General features: G+C 35.8%; 1 protein-coding gene across 7 annotated transcripts in view; it reads right to left on the bottom strand.

Annotated features, from left to right (window-relative positions):
- WDR72 (WD repeat domain 72) overlaps positions 1 to 21,970 on the bottom strand; it is a 103,744-nt gene that overhangs the window by 19,643 nt on the left and 62,131 nt on the right. The gene's annotated exons all lie outside the window — the stretch shown is intronic.

Raw genomic sequence — 21,970 nt, 5'->3', positions numbered from 1 at the left:
GTAAAAGATGACCACTTCCAAGTACTGTACCTTCACCTACACACAGCCCTATTCCTCAGACCATCAGCAAGACCTATCTGTAAGTGAACAAAAGAGCCTTGAGACTCCCCTTTGAGACAGGTTATAAAGAGGCAAGACAGAGAACACAGGCACTTCCAAGAAGCTGGACATCTAACACACACTGACAACTGTCTCTGTGCTCCAGAGGCTGTGTAAGACCACATCTGTAAAGAACTAAAAAGCATGGGTCCAAAAAGTGCAGCTGATCTGCCTTGCCAGGAAAGACATTGTACAAGACCACATTCTTACCAGAGTTAGGGACCAGGGTGGGATAAACAGCCAAGGAGTAACACAAGTGTGAGCTTTTCCATGATCTCTTTGATGCATTCAAGTGCCATGTATGCGTGAGGCAGAAATTATCTAGTTAGAGAAGTGGCAGGATATTTTAAAATGTCAAATTCACTGCACTTCACTTAAATAAGGCTGGCCAAAGGTAACAGGAGGATGCTGCTCAATGCTGCCAAACTTAAAAGTCTGTAATCAGTTTCAGTATTCACTTTCAGTGTAGGACTCAATCCCCAGAGGTATGAGGTTAAAAAACAAAAAAGAAAGAAGAAAAAAAGTTTCCTTTAGGTTTGTTTTTTTTTTTTAATGTGTTAGCCTTTTGGGGTGTTGAGCCTTTATTCCTCAGAAAGAATAATTTGCCTATAGCAATAATTGCACACTATCCCTTTGTCATATGAACTGGGACTTTTGGGAAAAGAAACACACAAGACACCATAAGATTTACCATAAAATTATGAGGGTTAGTGAAACCTTGCATTCACTGGTGGTATTTGTATTATCATAGTAACCAAATCACTGATTATAATTTGACTTTTCATTAATGTCTGATCATTAGTTCCTTGTTAGTTCTGAAAAAAAAACTTTCTATTGCTTTTTGTATTATACCTTGTCAAAAGTATCTGGAACATCTTTATTTAGGTGTTCTGAAACTTAAGTCTACTAGAGTGTTTTTTATTTGTGCACATCTGTATTCCAATTCACACACAGAAAAGGTAGGTATACACTGACTACCGGGAAATTACTCAGTCTTCCACAAGAAATTACACATGGAAGTGTCCTACCAGTCTTCTGCAGATACTTCAAATTGTATTGCTGGTATTCTTCTCTTCTACTGGTTGATTTCTTTCTGTTACTATTTCCTTTCAACTACCAACTTGTCTGCACATTCAGAGGTGAATCTAGGGACAGTCATATATATCCTTGTTCATACAGAAGGATAAAAACAAATTTAGTGTTTCAGGATACAAAACTGCCAGTTCAGGAGATCACTGAAGGTTGCACTCCGGCTTGTAAGATGAGTGAAGTGGAAATGCCAAAAGGGCTCCTGCACAAAAAAGGTACAAATGTGCAGCAGGACCTTGACTGCAGTTTCAAAAGCACTGTGCAATGGCTGTAGCATAATTAACAGAAAACACAGCAGTCTTGTAAAATAAATCACAGAATGCTCACTCCCTTTTTCACCTCTGTGTTGACTAGGTGCACTTTTATAAAAAAGTAATAGAGCTGCTCTTGATTTAGCACAATGTAAGTTTGGCCAAGGTGACCGAGATGAAGCAAGCAGTGTAGAAATTTTAACGGATATGTGAAAAGGATAAGAACAGATACTGTAAAAGTAAGATGACTTTCCAAAACTACATTCAGAAGAACAGAAGAAAAGTTCACTTACAACTGGCACTCAGGAATCTGCTTAATCTTTTCCAAAATAACCCACGTAAATTCTGAGCTTCAAAACAGAGCTTCAGACTTCTTATTCCAGTGATTTGAGACTGCACAGCTGTAGCACCACAGTGGAACCGCTTTCAATTGTTTATCAAATGCACGGAGCCCACTGAAACTCCCAGGCACCCCAGTCTTTGCACACCCTTTATTACAAATGATAAACACAGGTGAACCTCCAGCCATAAATTGCTCCCCTAACCCAAAGATTTTCCAGAGGAGAACAGCCTAGCTCTGGCAAGAGAGCTCCAAGACATTTTTACGTTGCGACAGAATAGCAAGAATTCTTGTGGCAGTATGTGAAAAATACCTACAGTGCATGTGGCCTGTTGGACTACAAGAAGGTGCAAAGAGACCTACAGCTATGTAAGGCATTAGTACCCAGGGGTATTAACTTATTTAGAGACGCTATTTTTGATATAGTTCTTACAATGGGAAATAATAAATTCAGTATTAAAAAATTGGGATCACAGCTGTATTTACCATACTGCATTGTTGTAAAAAACATTTCCTCTATCTACCTTTCATAGTTGCATACACAGCTGCCACTTCAGGTTCCATTCCCAGGGAATTACTGAATCAGAGATAAAGGAAAGTGAAAATGTGGTTTAGAAGAAGAAATTACTTGATTTGTTTGAGCTCATGAAGACAGCTACAGAGTGTAAATGAATAGGTGGGGCTCGCTTTCCTTCTTGTCTTATTTTTTATTCTAACAATGTCACCCTCTAAAGAGCAGATTTTTTATTGGTTTCTTTGAGACTGGACCCTCTTTTGGATACATATTTATTTTCTTTACTTTTGACTTCTCAGGGAGCTTCACTTACCACTCAATTAAAGACAGTAGAGGGGTTCTCCTTTCTCTTTTTTCACCTGACCAGGAAAGACAGTTGAATCTCTGCCCAGTTAAATGCTTGTTAAAAGAGGAAGATGAAATTTATTTTTAATTATCTGTTAAGTACTGTTTTCTATGTATTTTTCTGCTCATTATATGTCTGGAAGTATTATTGTTGAGTTGCTTTACACTTTTAACTAGCAGTATTACTTTCTTTCATCCAGCAATTGGATGGCTTTCTCCACATTTCTTGAACCTAAATTTTAGAACCTTCGAAGCATTTTTATGACACTATGAAATTTTATTTATGAAATCTAAATGTAGTCCCTTCTGTACATACATCTCTAAATTATCTTTCACAGACATTTAGCATTCATAACATGCATAAGGAAGAATGATAAACGCCTTTTTTCATTTTCTCAAGTACATTAAGACATGCGCTAGACCATTTTACAAACGTTAAGACAGTGTTTCTCAAACAAAGTACTCTGAATATTTATTGCACCATGATTTGTTTGTTTGCTTGCATGATAAAGGCCGGAGTAGGACCTGGGGTTAACTTGCATATGGCAGCACATGGCCACATCTCTAGAAGATTCAGAGACAACATTGAGAACTCTCCTCACAGCTCATCTGTACTAAAAACAGATTACTCGTTTGGGAGCACAGCGTGTAGGTAGAAGCAAACAAGTACGATGTATAAAATCACAGAATACCTGCAAGATACAGACATTACTTACGAACAGGAGAAACTCTAAACTTCAAACACTCACAGGGCTAAATCCTGCATTTCATTAATACCAAATGGCTTTAACATTCAGTTTAAAACAACCCAACCACAAAACCCCTTAATGTGCCATCAACATTGTAATGAGTACAAGATTGTTATTAAAGCTTAGGAATTTGTTAAAAGGACTATTGGGCCATGTTACAACTCTCCCCACAACAAGCAGACTTTCAGTCTACCATAGTTAGAAGAAAACACTTAATTCCAACCAAATATTATGCACACCTTGACATCTTACTAGTATACCTTTTTTACTCTCCTACTAAAAATACCAAAAGAGAAGAGCTGATAACCTTACTGAATATTAATTAGTGACAGAGCTGCATTTACAAAGGTGATTGGCTACAGGTATTTGAAACACTAGAAATACAGTATTTACAACAATTCAAGTATATACATGAATTCAGATGTTCAGGATTTTTTATATAATTTTATAACTACTTGTTCATAGCAATTTTCTTCATTTATGTACATATGATTGGTCATATTTAAGACAGGTAAAAATTCTGTTACTTAAAGAATTTATTTTACAGCAGCATTTAAGAAACCATAAATTGATGGCAGTATTACTAGAGGAAATCCATTTCTATGAAAGCTGTATATTTGCAATATATTGTTGAAGTATATATTGCATTAATATTTCACTGTGCTTCTAAATGTTAATATAGGTTATTTGTTTATTACTACATGAAGGTTGTTCATCATATGCAGTGTCAGAAAGCACAAGCTGACATCTCATATTGTCTACTTCAAGGGCAAGACCAATGTGACCTTTGGCTTCTTCTTTTAAAAAGGATGAAATCATTCCAGGGGGATAATGCTGAACTGCACAGCTCCCTTTAAGAATCAATCTGCCATTTATGGTTTCCAATTTTCCATACTGTAGTATGGCTTGTTAAGATCTCATGGCTAATTTTCTCTTCAAATTTAGTGTTCTAAAATTCCCCAAACATGTTTATTACTGCAATGTCATTTATGCTTCCTATTTTAATCACCACAGAAGTAAAATTTCAGATCATCGGTTCTTTTTAATTTTTTCAGGGTTCTTCTGGATTCTGTTTGGACTAAAGTCATTCTGGCCAGTGACTTCCTAGATCTAGATCACATCTTGAATAAAAAAATATTTTTGATTCAATGTTTTTTCTTTCCAGATTCTGTTATAATCTCCAAGAAAAAGTCTTAATATTTATTGACTTTTCTTGCTTTACCATGCTACTAAGTTTTCCTATATTCAACTGATACAGGTGTGCAACTGAATATAGAAGATACAGTTACCAGTGAAAATACATTAAAAACAGAAACAGTTAATAGCTAACTGCAAAGTGTGGGAGTGATAAAAATGAGAGGTCATCAGTTAACTAAGGAGCTTTGCCTTCATCTGCCTCTGTACCACACCAGAGGAAAGCAGATGCACAATCAAATCATGAGCTAGATGTGAAGCTACGTGTGTTACTTCACAAGGATGACAAGGTGCCTCCATGATCTTGAAGGAGACGTGTTTGTACAGGCAACTCTTCCAACTTCATCAACCTCAAAGTGAGTACATTTTTGGAGAGAGGGATGAGATTCACGTGTATTGATAATTTTATTATCTGTGGGTGATACTGATTTCACCATAAAATTCGGCCAAGGAGAATGCAGCATTTTTTGACCTAGCTGATAAAAGGTCAGAAAGCAATTTTGAATAATAAATGAGACCTGCTGACCTCATGACCCAAGTCTGGCAGGGTCAGCAGCAGCCCTCTCACCAGATGCTGATGGCAGATATACAAACGCAGACAGCTCAACTAATGAGCTTCCCGGATAAAGGTTTTAGAACCAGTGACATTTAAGTGCTATGCAGTATAAAAAATAAACTTACAAATAATCTGTGCCATAAAAAATTAAAGTGATATTTACAGTGAGGTGCAATATGACATACTTCGTAATACTCACTACAATGATTATTTTACTGCTTCTCCTAGGTGGCCATTAACCAGAAAATATAATACCTGACTAACATTTCCTCTAAGGTCTTTTCACGCTTATATGGTTCCCATTCAGTGGACATACTCTGAAAAGACAGACTTTGATAGTGCATTTTCTTGGCACCTCATTTAATAAAAGTCAACAAAAATTACTTCTCAGACAAGTTTGAATTTATTTTATTTAAATTCAAACCAACGTATTTCTTCCTAATGAGGAAAAGACAAGCTTAGGGTATGTGAGACCAAGACCTATTTTCTTCTCATTGCTTCATGAACATTTCCAGCCAGAAATTATTTACACAGTAAATGGTTCATGAAGAAGAGAAGGAAGTGTGCTAGAATTCATTCTCTCACCTACCTTATATTTCACTCTACAAATGTCTTCCTCCATTCCACACCTCACAAATCCTGAGTTTCAACTTCACCCTGGGTGCTGGGTTTGAGTTCCACAAACTATCATCTCATTCCTCAGGTATATTACTGCTGCTTGCTTGAATTTGTAGCAATACAACCATATATTTCTGTTCTGCATGAATTAGCAGTGTAAGGCCAAATTTCTACATATCATTTTTGAGATCTGATTTGTAAGGAAAGATAATTGATTAGGTTCTCTTCATCTGCAAATAATTTGCCATGAATACAATTAACTACAGGAACTGTAAAAACTAGCTTTTCTATCTTTTTAAAGTCACTATTATTAATTCTATAGAAGATGTCTTTTAGCCACTGACTGAAGTCTAGATACTACATTAAAAATGCTGAAGAAAAGCTATTGTGCTCTATTCAATTCTCTGCTCCTTTGCATAACTAGTTTAACTTATACAACAACTGGTGTTTAAGAACTCAGAAAAATTCAAATATTTGCTGGGGATGGAAGAAAAAATACTGTCCCATTTCATTGAAGGGGAATCTGAGATACTGGGTTACATGAAGAAATATTTTCTTTTAAACTTTCTAAAGTTACAGCCTTTCAATTTAATTGCATTCCTGCATGTTCTTGAATTGTGAAAAAGGATAAAGAATGATTAGTTGATTTAATTTTGTCATACAATATGTATACTTCTACAATATTATTTCCCATTTATCTCATCTTTAAGATAACCAGCTTTTAAAATTACATTTATACTGTTAATTTTTCTTGCCAATCTCTAAGGTGTCCTCCATTTAAGCCATAGCTTTTCAGAGTCAGTAAAAAAGAACACGACCTCTCCAAAAGGCCTTCCAATCAATGTATATAATAAATTTGTAATATTTGCAGTGTTATTTACATTCTTCTTCTATCTTCACAGTACACCAGCTATTCTGAGTGCTACTGTACTTTTGACTGAAATGTTACCCCTGACATTTATAGATGGAATTTACCTACCCAATGGTGACTGGTATACCACTAGGGAGAGAGCATCTGTATCCTTCTGATCCAGGGGCTGCCAGGAGCCATTTAGATCTTTTTAATCAGTGCTGATTAAGGCAAGTCAGATGACTACCCTCAAATTTATCACTGCCTCTAAAGACCTGGTAGCTGCCAGTAGCTTGGGTGGCTCGCGCAAGGGATTGCTTGGCCACTTGCCTTCCCTCTGCACTTGTGAGGACTTTGCAAGGGGAATTACACACTGTCTCTACATAATCTATCCCAATTTTTCACTGAGTCAAGTGTGTGCCCAGAATACAATTTTGGGACTTCAGTACTGTGTGTAGATATCAATTAAACTCATTGTTAGTGAACCCAGCTTCTAAATCTTAGCGCATTCATTTAGGGAACCAGTAACAGTAACCAGAACCAGCTCCTGCACTCTCAGCCTGCAAGCAATTGAAACAGAATTTGATTATAAATAGATTAAATTATAAAAGTTGCTCAAAAATCTGCCTGTAGCTTTGCCTCATGTATTTAAAACAGCACTAGCTTCCACTACCGATAAAGATTTTCTTACTGCATCCAGTGCATCAGTAAAATGGACTGTCTTGATGCTTTGATTTCTGTCTTGCCACTTAGACAATTATGTGTATTGTTGTAAGTCTGCTAGATTTCCTTAAAAACATTATATTCAATCTGCCTTAAAATGGTTTCTCCATTTTATAGCTCTGAGAGTGCAAGAAATTTTGGAAGTCAAGAGTTGTCCACAGCAGCCTCATAACCATTTTCCCCCAACAAGACCGTACAAAGCTGTGCACCAGCAGAAGCTTCTGCCTAGCAAAGTAAAATTTTCATGACATATATCAGCTGCACTTATGTTAATTATTTACTGGTGGAACAGTGTGAAGCAGAACAGCGCAACCTGGAATTAGATTCAGGGTTTGGAGATACATCTCATAATGAACACCTGAAAATGCTTTAATAAAAGCGACAGGACAACTCATGAGATCCACCCAGTGGGATCACCTATGAAGAGAAATTCCATTTAGGTTTGCTCAGCAGGAGAAAACAAATGCAAATGACAGAGTGGATCTCACAATGGGCTTGCAAGGGTATGTCTATGGAAGGGAGAATCAGAAATATTACTGTACTCAACTGATACTGTTATAACAGGAAACAAGACTCTTACAGAAAATCCTCCTAGATAGGTACTACACACTAAAATTGTTAAACAAATCTAGCTGTGTTTTGATGTACCCTCTGCCCCTGCACCATTATAGTGACAGCTAATGCATGGTGGGCTGCTCTTTTCCACTGCTTGTCCTGCTTTTCATGCGATACAACACCTCCATCCCATTTCATTTTTTATTCTGCACATTTATGCTGTGACTACATCCACCAAAGGATCCATTTTACCTCTGTACTCCAAATGAAGAATGTGTAAATTAGTACTGTTCACTAAAAATCAACACGCTTTTCAGAGTGTACAATATTTATTCTTCTTAACCTGGAATAACGTATTCCCAAAAGCAATTAACATGCCTTATGCTCTTTCCTCTCCTCTTGCTAAAATCACTACAAAGAAAACTAGAAATTAGATCTTTATCTTGGTACATTTTATCCAAATACAGGCCAAAAATCAAAGCCCTAGTTGGCAGCTTTCTAGCAAAATTATGCCTAATAAGAGCCATGTTCATATATTCCAGAACAGCTTCTGCTAACTATGGCTTTTGTTTTCTTTTAAGTAAATACATATGCCACTTTTCCTTGAGAATATTGCTTTATTCTGATTCTGAATGTGTACTACAGTTTTGCAACTTGAATTAACTAATCAGCTGTGAATTTTCTAAGTAGAATTTTCACATTATCACAGTAATAAACATACTGATTTTTCTTTAAAATTTAAAATAAACAGTTTCTCTGCATGTAAGCTCCAAGTTGTCTAACGACCCCCCCCCCAAAAAAAAAAGCACTTTTACTTGTATTCTTGTTTAGGACAATTACTAAGACAGATTTTACAAGCGTTTTGTCATAAGTCATCATATTTTCTCAATCCTTAAAAACTGCACTTAATTTTAGTCTTCTCTTTTGAATTTCACTTAGGACTGGCTTACAATTCAGAGGCAAGGAAACACTGGTCTTTATACATACTTGTCTAAAAAAGTATTTGAGATTTATACTTCTTGTTCATACATATTCCCATTAATTTAATTCTTTAACCTAGGCAGCTTATTCACCTAGTAAAATCTAGTTTTTCAGCAGTCCACTGTATGCAGGGCAGCTTTCAAATGTTGCCATTGCCATCGGATAATAGAAAAAAAGAGATAATCAGAGCCTCTGGAACAATAATTGGTAAAAAAAATTGCTTTGGATGAAAACAATTAGTTACAAGCACTACGAGTTGAAATTCAGTTCAGTGTTAAAGAGACAGTTTAGAAGCACATGGTACATTTATCACAGCTCCACAGACAAGTTATTGAGCTGTCTGTGAAAAACAGAGCCAAACAGGAAAGCTTTCAGCAGAAAGCAGTGGTTGAGGTCCTTGATTGATAGAGTTAGATGATGCAAAGCTGTCTGATGGCCTTTCTGCAAAATAAAGTGAAGGAACTCAAGGTCTTTCATGACGATCTCTGACCACAGATGAACAGCTACTTTATTACAGCGCAGATTGAGGTTGCACCTTAGTCCATATTCTGCCACTTTTGGATGCACACGGTTAACTTTACCAACAATCCACTGTGTTTAACATAAGTGTCTGCCATCTTTATACGATTTTAAAAGGGCAGCAGATTGCAGTAGTTAAAAGCTTAACCTCTTTTCTGTTTAACTGTGGTGATTGAAAAAATATAATCACTTTTATCACAGGGTTCTTATTGCAGTGATAGGGCTGATTGTTCAGGGAGAAGTGCCTCATTTAAAAGATACAGCAAAATCCCTGCCATGCATAAGAGCCAAAATCTACTTGTGCTGCCTCCCTCAGAAATGAACTAATTTACTTTGTTCAAAATGTAAATCCTATATTCCTAATGACTTGGGGGTGGTTCCATTCTTCACTGATGTGATGCTACAGATATGGTAGAATATATCTTTGCAAAGTCTGAGGATGATTGTAGCACATTTACTTTTAGCAGAAATATAATATTTATCTCCCTGTCTGTGATACTTAAAAAACGTTATTTTTTATGAAAAGACACTGCACTACCTGACCAGTAAGAAGTACTTACAGCCACCTAAACAATCCTGGCTTGTGGGGCTCATTTCAGGCAAGAGTAGTGACTTCTCTTCACAGTACAAGTTGAGGATATTTTGTCTGGGGTTCTCACAGCTGCCTGTGATTCAAAATGGCTTAGGCTGCACTGCCTCTTTCATTTGGAAGTCCAACCTGGAGCCAAATAATATGACCCAGACACTTCTATGCTTCCCACATTGACAGACATCTGGTTTCAGAAAAGCAAAAAATTCCACAAAAAAATTTTCAGAGTACATGAATTTGACTCTGGGCCATATTTTAGTTAAAGTTCCTATTAGCATAATTGGCTAATAGAGTTGCTAAATCAACTTTCCAGAAGTTACTCTCATTCACTCTCTTTAACTGTCCTTTGAAGAAAAATACATTTTCAGATATTTAAAGTCCTTTCTCCTTAATTATAGGTCTTTCTCCCTCATTGACAAGGCCAAAGAAAGTAATGTCCTGGACTAAACCATTGTTGTAGGCTCCTTCCCTATGAACCATCCCAGTCTAGTGCATTTTATATTTGAAATGCTTCAATTCATCCTCACATTCATTTGTTGACTTCACTCTGGGTTACCCTCTGAGCTCTAGTGCTTACTGTGAGTGTCTTTAGAGCAGAACAAGTTACAGTAAAGCAGCAAACCTCTCTCCCCAGGAAGTGTCTCAGTAAGCAACCAAAGTGTCATTGACTGCAAAAACCTGAGTTTTAACAAGGACAGGTTCATGTATTCAGACAATGTCTACAAGAATTGTTCAGTTTTCTAACACTTTCTGTTCTGCAGGGATGAATCTTGCTAATACCTACACATCTACTCCCCACGTCTTTGACAGCCTTGGTTATAAGTCAGTGTTAATCACTGTCCCCAAACTCTTTTCCTCAGAATAGCCCTTTTCTTTCCATTACCTTAGTTTAATATTTACTTTAGAGGCTGCTGCCTAAATTGTCTAGTTATGGAATTCAGTGTGTCATTTATCAAAGGACTGACAAGAGGAAGGCTCCCCTGAAATTCCAACTTTTGAATTCACAAAACTGCCTAGCTCCTTTTTTTCATGGTTGAAGTGGCATACAGATACTATGACCTATGTACTAAGCTTTCAACTCAGTTATTTTACCATTTTTACAATAACATACACCACAAGTAGTTTTAAATTGTAACATTTTAAACACCTTACTTGATATTATTTAGTTGGATCTATTCTGACTGCTGGCACAAATGCTGCAAGTCTTGCACGATTTTTAGGTGAAGAAAGATTTAGGGTATTATCTAGGCTTTTCCTCCTGTGTCATACAAAAGACTCCTCAGCACAGTACCACCTCATAAAAAGGAAAATGCTCTCAATATCCTGGGTTTGATAATGGTCAAACAGATTTGAGGAAAATAAAAACAACACTGAGTGCTGTCAGTAGAGACAAGCACTGGGAAATAAAAAAGGATTTCAGCCTTAAACTTTAAACTGATATCATGTGTTTCTAAACACAAAACTGTAAACAACTTCTAAAGCATTAATATTATCTCAAAGTAGTCTTTCCCACTGATTAACATTAGGAACACTATGTTTTAGCATACTAGAGGCTGAACTATGAAAAGAATTGCTTTACTATACCTTGGTTGCATAAGTTCACTCTTGAAATAAATAAACCCTTTAAAAACAAAACAGCATGTCTGGTTCACGTAAATAAAGGTGTTTTAAAAACATATATTGACTTTTCCATGTTATTAAGCTTTTTAGATGAATCCAGTTGTTAAATGGTTGTTCTAGTAACTGGCCTGTCATCCGGAAATGTTCTTAGATTGTTTTTTTGACACAATGTCCCTGCAGAAAGTTGGGCAGTGTGACACAGAGAGCACAGGTTTGCCTATCACACTGATTACTTGATGTAATAGTAAGCAAGCTTAAGTGAACTGTGTGTCTTCAATCTTTCCAATCACTTAGGGATGGGCACCAGAGGATACCATCCATCATCCATGGCCTGAAACATATGGTGCATCAGCAATCTTAGGCTGACCTAAATGATAGTAAAAGCTGCTATGCTGTTCACAATAAGGAATTGTTGTCCACTGAATTACAGGATTGTGATTAGATTGCTAACATGGCCAACTTGATGTATAAGTGAAGTGTCCAGGAAAGATATTCCCTAGGATCCTTTGAAGATTAATTTATACCCTTGAAATGTGCACCAATCACAGAATGAAAAAATATGTCAAGGTATTTTTCTTGTGAACAAAAAAAGCATTGCAGCGGTAACAGCTATTAATTTATTTTTGGCAGTTTTAGCCAACAGAATTCAATAAACAAGGTTCTTAAAGGTTTTTTCCTTTTTTTTTTTCTTGCAAGGTTTTTATTGCTTGACGCCTAAAAGCACTGAGTTCTACAACAATATCTTTTATAAGGCAGACAGATCCCCCTCACATTCTATTCTAAAATCTCAAAGAATTGTAATTATAACACAGAGGTAGCAAGACTAAAAATTCTTAATTCTTGTATTACTATGTAATGGACATATGAATATACTGCAATACTGTGTATCTTATTTTAAAATAAAAAAAATACACATCTGACCACTGATCCCAAAATTATCAATTTTGTCTCTCCATAAATTAGATTATTCTTGTTATGTTATTCATTCATCAATTTAGGAAAAATCACCCACATCACAGACCTAAGGCCTCAACTGCAATATCAACTTTGGTGTGACTCAGGGCAGGGGGAAGCAAGGAAAGGGGGAATTATTATTCCAGAGTAGCTCTATCCCTTAAATCCTTTTTAGGTAGTAAAACACAAAGAGTGAGAAGCACATTTTAGGAAGCACAGGCAAAGAGTTGAAAAGAAAATTATCTTATAATTGCTAGGATCTGTATTAGAACATAACCAAAAAACCAGCATACATTCGTGCTAACCAGCCAAGACCATTCAAAAGCCAGCTTACTCCAGGCTGAGGGAAATTACTCCCTTATAAAACATGGAACTTTAAAGAAAGTGTTTTGCAAATATGTCTTCTATATACAATTATCATGAGAAGACTGGAAACAATGGTCTTCTCTGCCCTATCTGTCAGTCTATTTTTCACTTGTGACTTGATTTGTTTTTCCTGGAACATGTGAGGCAGATGTGCCTGCTAGCTCAGACCTTCTGCTGGTGCTTTTACTTTATTTCTAGTGTGCTTGTAGCCAGAATAAGTCCTTACCTTAACCACATACAAGTCTTGTTTTAAAACATTCCTAACTATGCAACTAAACCATTAAATTTCATTACATAAAAACACAGGTCTAAAGTCATGGAGTTGTTGGTTGGCTTTTTGGTGGGTTTTTTTGTTTGCTGTTTTTGTTTTTTGGGGTTTTTTTGGGGTTGGGTTTTTTGTTTGTTTGTTTTCTTTTCTATCCTCGAGTATAATCTGCTGACAGAAGAGTAATTCATATACTATATATCACACCTTGACACAGATAAGAATGGTCACTAGTGAAAGGGACTCCTATTGGACTTTTCGAGGGAACATACTAATTAAATAATAAATCCTTTCCTGTGCATTGAGAATGGCCTTATTCTGCTAAAAGTATCTGAGACACACCTATTAGAATGATCTGCCTAAGATACCAAAATGCTACTTTACACTGAAAACACCAGCTAGGACCAGTGTCTGCTTAACTAACACGAAAAAAAAAAATAGATTGTCTTTTCAGACAAGGCAAAGACTTATGTTCATTGCCAGCATTAAACTTGACAGTTTGGTGAGACACAAAACCCTGACAGAACCTCATGTCCTAAAGAAAGAGAAAAATTTTAGCATTAGCATATTATTAGTACCTTAAATTTAGCTTGTATGTTTTAGTTATGTTGGATAGGTTTTGATTTTCTCTTTTTACACTTATGAAGAAGAAAGGAAAGGAAAAAGGAAATTCAAAACCTATTCAGATAAAAGGGTGGTACAGAGAAAAGAATACACAGACAAGCTACTAATTATTCTACAGGAAATACTTCCTCAATTCAGGTTCCTACTTCACCCTCTTCACTGGGATATCTGATCATCTCCTAGTAGTGCAGCAGGTGATGTGACTAACATCCATCATAGGAGAATAGCACAGGCACCTGGGTCTTTAGGGAATTAATGATACATATCTCAAGTGTGATATAAGTTGGATTTTTCCAAGAGTAAGGAGAAGAAATTCTTCTGCTGAAACACTTGGAATTTGACAAAAAGTTTCCTCAGATACACCAGAAAGGTTTCTGTATTCTTTAACATTTGAATAGTCATCTTTACTAGCAATGCAACTGAAAACCTAAAACATGATGCTGAAGCAAGACAGGATACTTGGTGGACATAAATTCGGTCCTTAAAATAAAACATACAGTGAAACATTAAATATGAACTAGTCTTGTGAGCATACTGAAGAACTTAAATTACAGAATCTGGGCGCCATTGTGCGCTGATTGGTTCTGTGCACCATGTAAATATGAAATACTATTTCTATTAATGATGCTCATTTGCTTTGAAACAACACTTTCGTTTACTTCTATATAACAAAGAGAAATAGATTCTGGGCACATGAGACATGAAATACAAATAGATGCATTAAGCCTTCTAAAAATGTGGACAGGGACAGAAGTGTGCCCAGCGATGAACACATTGTCCATCCTGAAATTTAACAGTTCTGTTGAGATACATTCTAGTGGTGATGGATATATATGTACCTCCAGCTGGTTCAATATTTTCTTGATAAGCTTGGTAGGCAAGAAAGGCTTCTTTTGAGCTGTTTCCATTTTATGTTTGCTGAGACAGATGCCCTGATCTCATTATTAAAGACAAGCACTGTTCACTTGTGTTAATCTGCTGTGTGTTAGCTGGGACTCTCTACTTCCATACTAATAATGACTTGTATAAATAAAGTAGCTTTACCTTTCAGTATGTTTTTCACAAAACACATAATGAAATATTTCCATCTCACTGAAAACTATTAGGAGCAGCTTGAAGTAATTTTTCTCTTTCTGCAAGGTTTTTTTTTAGACAAACAAAACTATTAAAACATTCAACTTCTCTTACTGCCAAATCATATTAGTAATACTGTTGGTTCAGTATTTCTGTGATCTTGATTTTATTATTTCCTTCCAAATAAGGCAGGCGAGTCTGTTATTCTGGAATTCAAGGACAGAAACATTTCAAATACACAAAGTTATAGACCAGGTTCAGGAACCCATTCTGTATTTCCAGTTAAAAAAATAGAAGATGCAAAATTCAAAGGTATCTCACTTCATATATCATTAAAAATAATCCCTTCAGTAAATCGTATGCCAATTACATGACAGAACACTAAACAAAGCATGAGAAAAATTGTTAATGGCACACTGCAGACTGTTCTGCCTTCCCTACAGCCCAGTACTGTAGTCAAAATGTCTCAGCAGGATTTTATTCCCCATGATAAGGAAAATTCAGGCAACAGAGACTGAAGAAAATATTGCCAAATTCTTGCAAGTCTTTTTCAAGCATGGCAGTAAGATAATCATATAATGTGGAGAAGAGAACTTCTGCCTGGGGATCATCCCTTTATCCATGCTATTCTGAACCACTTCTCTCACAGAAAGGCATCCAGCTCTACAATCTTTCTAGGGCAGAACTCATTTAAGTCTTTCCTGCCCTTTGTGTAACCATAGTACCGTACTTGAATATCAAACACCAAAGAAATTAATAAAAATAGTATCAGGAGGTGATAGATTACAAAATATCAATACAGCATAGAAAAACTCTAGAAGGTGTTTAATAAATATGAACAAGGTATTCTGATACTGTGTTATCTATGGCTGCTAGCACAGAGTTCCGTATCAGTGTTAATTATGGACCACACACAGCAGTACCTTTTCTCCCACCTCAGCCTGCTTCTCATAATCTCCAGCTTTGCAAGAGCCATTTGCACAAAATATACTAGGAGAAGTGCTAGAATTTAAGTACTCTATTTTTGCTATTTTGTTCACAAGATTTTACAGAAGCGGGGTGAGCGAAAAAGGACAGAGACACAGGGAAACATCACTAAGGCCTATGAGTTCCTAAACAGTGTAGACAATAAAGAAGACAGAGTCTGAGCAGTTAGAGATTCTACTTCTACTAGTTTAACTTGGTAATAATCAAACTTCAAAATATAACCTAACCAAGGTGAAAACCATCAGGTTTTCTTCTTTCTACCTTTGTGAATAAAATTAACACTATGTTATACAGACACAAATTGATTAAAAAGGAGAGGATGATACACAAGAAATCAAAACATTACTTTGTAACTCATACGCTTATTTCTTTTGGTATGTTCACATGTCTTTCAGTTCTAAGGGTTTATTTGACCCATGGCTCTGTGTAATAAATTAGTCACAGGAAATCCAGGGCTCCAACTAAACTGTAAGGATTACAGTTTACACACTATTAGCAGGTCTGAACACTGTGTTCAGCTAAGAGCAACAATACAAGCAAGGAGACATTCAGACTAACGAAACAAGATGTGACAATAATTTTTTTGTGCTCCTCAAAAAAAATCCCAAACTAAACAAACCCAAAACCCAACAAAAGAACAAAAACAAACCAAAAACAACCAGTAGAAGACAGTCTTAGAGGACACTAAGAAACAGGAGTAACACAGTATTTGCAGTTCCTTCACTCATCATTTTGAAGCCCCAAGTCAGAACCAGCTGTGAAATTTTTCTAAAATTAGCATTGCACTTTGCCTCACCAAATGGACTTCTAAATAAACAGAAGAGACTAAAAATGAACCAGCGATAATTTTATATGTCTGTATTAACAGCTTCTCTCCTCCCAAAGTATTTGCCTTTAAAGATTTAATAGAGCATTAGAGATCCTTTGCATTCAGTAACCACTGCAAAAAAGCACATGGAAACCAAAACTGACTGAAGTTTATTGTGCATTTGAATTTAGAATATATGTGATCCTTATGCCTCCTTGACCAGTGAATCCTATCTTTCCTAATGTTTTGTAGGAGTCTGAGATGGCGCCTTTAGAATTTGATTTTGTGTAAAAATACTCACCAAATCTGATTTCTGCTACATTAAGGAGTCCTCTGGTAAAATATAGGACGCATGGAATGAAATAAGCTGTAGTTCTAGAATGAGTCTTTAAGCTTACTTCCTTTAGTACTTGACCACTAATATTAAAGACTACTGGATCAAACTACAGTTTTAATTGGATATATAGGACATGATACAGTAGTATAGTTAAACTGCAAGTTAGATGCTAAAATATAGCATTGATTTGTATTCTTTTACTGGAAATATTTGTAATATGAAACTAGGACACAATAAACTCATTTTTAATGCATATTCTGTACAGAGGAAAGCTACTGCTTTCACCAGGTTATGCTCAAAGTCCATTCATCAAATAAATGTTAGATTAATTGGTTTTCTGTTTCTCAGTCTAAAATGAGATTACAGATTAATCTAATTCTCATTAATAGTGATAAAATGTTGATTATACAATTCTTACACTGCTTATTGCTTGCTAAAGCACACACATAAAACTGGCCTGCCACATAATTTCTTAAGATAGCCTGATGTCTACTAATGTAATGAATTGTTACATTTAGGAACTTGCCCAAGAGCATAAAACATCAGTTCCACCTAAAAACTTTGTTTTATTGGATGAAAAGTTTGCACTAGTAAGATGACCAGATTGGATAGAAAAAAGAAATTCCATTTTGGAGATATTTTTTAACATTCTTATTTCTTGGTAAACAGAGGAAATCAAAGATTGGAATGTAAAGGAATAAAACAGGCTGGAAGAAAAACAGATGGAAGATGTAACATGCTAGAAGAGGGTTACAACTGGAAAAATGTGAAAGATGTCAGATAGGAAGATATGCGGAGCTAAAAGTCAGAACAGCTGAAAAGTACAAACTGCAAGAAAATATGATCATAGTGTTCAGATGTTGCTCTAAAACTAAAGTTTGGGAATACTTCAGAGAGACTACAAAGGAAGAGGGACAATTTTGATGAATTCCATTTGAAATACTACACATTTTAATCACAGGCACTGTGAGGCTCAGAAGGACACTTTAGTTTATCCATTTTGGAGGATCCACCAATGAAAAGAATTCCTGAAGTGTAAAGATTTCCTCGTGTCAGCATTCTCAGTCATGTTTACCCAAACCAGTGCTTATCTCATGACAATGGTGACCTTATTCAGATTACTTTTTTTGAGCAGGATTCGACTTTAACCTCATCATAGAAATGATGTTACTGAAAACAATTTAGTGTGGGTTCAAGCAAACATAATGTCATGATTAGTAGGTGCAATCTATTTGTCCTGGTGCACTTTTTCCTAAGCAATTTAGTTCCTCCTAAGCAATAAAATCTTGAAATATATGATAAATCACCTTGGGTTTCTTCAAATATCTGCATATTAAAAAAAAAGTAAAATTTGTGAGTTTAACAAACAGATTATAAAAGCCCAACACAAACACTTCACTTGTTTTCTTTTGGGACATCTGCTATAACGAAAGATGCTTATGGTCTTTGATTTTTATATGGACAATTGAATTGTCTTTTCAGTTTTGAAGTGATTGGAATGTGCTAAAAAAGGAATATTTTCTCTTATGTTCTTCAAAACTCATGCTGTTAGAGTACATGGATTCATAATTGCTTGTGCATTTGGTCTCTTTTCTCAAATTCTTTTGATCCAAAAAAATGCACACTGTGAAAACTTCCTAATTTCAGTTTATCTCAATAACCTCTATCATACCAGAAATGGGATCAAATTCTATTCTTCTATTTTTTTTAACCAGAAACCAGTTTCCCAGACATGATTTCCCCTGGAAAACTGGCACTGTTTTATACCTGCTCACATTGCCATGCATCTATTACAACCTTTTTCTTCTCCATATTCCTACTTCTTTTTAGCTCTGGTTCCTTTGTGTTGAATTCTCCTCTTCTTCTTAGCCTTCCGTTATTAGAAATGCTCCCATGAGTTTGTTGTTGTGCATCCCGTTACCCCCTCACCCCTCCCCAACAATTCCTGATCATACAAGCAGCCAATTCACAGAAGAGGAATTTCACAAGAGCTGCACTGGTAGCTTTCACTTTCTGGTTCTGCATTTCTAGGACTCCAATGTATTTTGCCTGGAAACCTTTTTGCAGGTTGTGTTTGATTACTGTATTTGTGCTGGATATTGAACTCAGTCCCAGCAAGAAAAGCAGTTCAAAGATTGACCACGTTACATACATCACCACCCCAAATCCAAGCTTGAAACATAGTAAGGGTGTCGTAAGGACATGAGGACAGATGTACATTTATCTGAAAGCAAATTGTTAGACTAGAAGCTGATTTCGCAGATTCTGTTGAAGTTTTCTGGGCATTTAGTATCTCACCAGAACACAAACAGTATAAATTATATGAATGTGTTAATAGCAAAAAAGTGTCAATGCATTTACACCCCTAAAAGTTACTTCCCCAGCAGTCAGGCAACAGAAGTTTTCATTAAAATTGTGTGTAACCTTTGTTGGTATCAGTGATCCTAATGGACTAATGCTCCAAGTCAGGATTATCCTCTGGGTCTTTGTTTAAATATAGAGTCAGAATGTATATATGTACTAATACGAAAAGGCAGTAGGTTGCAACAATGTGAAAGAATATATCAGAGACAGAACAACCCTTCTCTTTGGCTGCACTTCCTCGACAAAACCTTCAGACTTAGCAAGCAGGCAAGGAGTTTCATTTACTATATAGAAAGACACAGAATTACTTCCTAAGAGCGGACATTAAAAAAGTCATCTGCAACTGGACAGATTTCTGAACCCCTGACAATGGAAGTGTTTAAAACCCTGTGCCGCAGGTCACTATTCCTCTCTAGTGAACAGGAGCTGTTATATCCCGCCTTTCATTGATTTACCATTACTGAACGGATTCCTCATTTTAACAAAACATATTGTTATATTCTAGATAAGTCTTCAACAATTCTTTACACTAACCTATGGAATTCAATTGCCACCATTAATTTCACTCTGGTATTTATCAGCAGAAGCTTTTTTCCTGCAAGAACCAATTTATTTAATTGAATAGTTTAAAGGGCTCCAAAACCACATACAAAAGATGAGGTTATACCTAATAGCTTTCAAATATACTTAAAAGCTTGAATCATTAGCAGTTGCTTAAACTAGGAATTTTTAAGTGCAAGCCAGAATTTATTGCAAACTAGCCTTAGTCTTGTGATTTTTCACATTTCATTTTTTCACAAATAGAGGAGGCAGTTAAAATATTATGCTGTATTTAGGAATAAAGTCTGTACTTTGCTGTCCTTCCACTTGTCCAGTTTTTGGCATTCCTGGAATATCACCTGCATCATTTCCTCAATTTATTATCTGAGTATTAAGTTCTTAAATACATTTATCCCCACGATTTTCTTAAAAGGTAAATAAATCCAGTTGTTCACATTTAACAAAAAACTTAGGCATGGAATTTCAGAACTAGACTGCTGTAATGCTGTTCCACATAGGAAATTTTTGGGTCCCTATGCCTTAGGAGAAACAGGCATCAAAGATGGCACAAGGAAACTCCTTCAGTGCAGTAGCTACTGGGAGATTGCAGTCGTACACACAAAATGCACCTGGAGGTGAGAGAATCTCATTTCTGTCTCTTAACTGTGCAAATATTTAGATATTTCCATGAAAAAGGAAAGAATTTCTGTAGATGGCTCATTGCTGAATGCCCTAATCATAAGCAATGAGTTACCACTGAGAAAGATACAGGTTCATATCTACTCCAGGAGGGAATATCCAATTTCTTTGTGTCCAATCAGTAGGCTAGGGAATGACAACAGTGATATTATCCCCACACTTCCTCTGATCATAGAAGTTCTGCACGTGACTGGGTATGGATTAGGGATGTAGGTCATTAGATCAAACACTACAAATGAAAAATGAATTTCAGCATAGTTCCTCTTAGCTTCATGCTAAGTGGATATAAAAGTGGATAAATAAATTTTAAAGACCTGAAAATCACTGCCTCTGGCTCACATAAGAGTGGAAAACAAGACCACACTGACAACCTGTTAAATGGTACTATTAACCTGAGATTATTGGTATGTAGAAAAAGGCAAGAAGGAATAAAGTCCAATATACTTTTTCAGAATTATGATGAATGTCAAAAAAATTAGGGAAAACCTAAGCTGCTTTGAAGAACTGAAGAAAATCCTGCAGAAATCAATAGCAAGATTGCTATCAATATGTTTGGAACAAGTCCAAAATTATTATCTCTGACATTAACATAAAGAAATTGCAGCGGCTTGCATTTATATTTCCTTTTAGCAACAATGGAAGAATGTACTAGGACAGAACAGAGTTAACCCTTTCTCTGGCATATTTTACACGCACAGTTTGGGGTTTTTTAAAATTCCTTATCTTGGTTTCTATAAAAATATGAGTTTGGTGACTTGGGTTTTTTCTTCTGGTTTTGCTGTGGTTTTTGTTGGTTTGGGGCTTTTTATTCAAATAAGAAATTCTGCTGTATGGAACCACAGAAAAATATGGCATTTAAATTATTCATCAAGTAAAACTGTTGTCTTCATCTGATCACCCTTAACCAGGAAGTAAGGATGCAGAGGCTTCAAAGGAGTAAGAACTTTTCTGAGAAAAAAAAAAAATTATATAATATACTACAAAATTTAAAGGTTAAAACTGAATGGAAAATTCTCAGTTTGTCATTTTAAAAAAAACTTCTATTCACTTCAGTGGAAATGTGTTGAGTTAAACATCTCTAAAGCTAATCTATTAATTCTAATTAAAGAAAAATGCAATTCAGTGCAATGATGGTGGCAACCAAGATTCAGATTTGTTTACTTTGGATCAGAGGGCACAAAGCCAGCCTTGAACTTTAACCTAAAAACTTGAAACAATACTTGACCTTTACATTCATATTGCACAAAGATACCAACTACTGCCATAAATGCAGAGTATTCAATAATATATGACATACCTATCATATAAATTACTAAATCCAGGCAATTACTTGTCTTAATAATTACACTGATTGTGGACT

This window comes from Chamaea fasciata, unplaced genomic scaffold (genome assembly GCF_029207755.1).
Source record: "Chamaea fasciata isolate MVZ Bird 193981 ecotype frontalis unplaced genomic scaffold, bChaFas1.0.hap1 SCAF_14, whole genome shotgun sequence".
NCBI lineage: Eukaryota > Metazoa > Chordata > Aves > Passeriformes > Sylviidae > Chamaea > Chamaea fasciata.
Note: the sequence above shows the minus strand (reverse complement) of the source record. Positions and strands in the feature narration are given on the sequence as shown.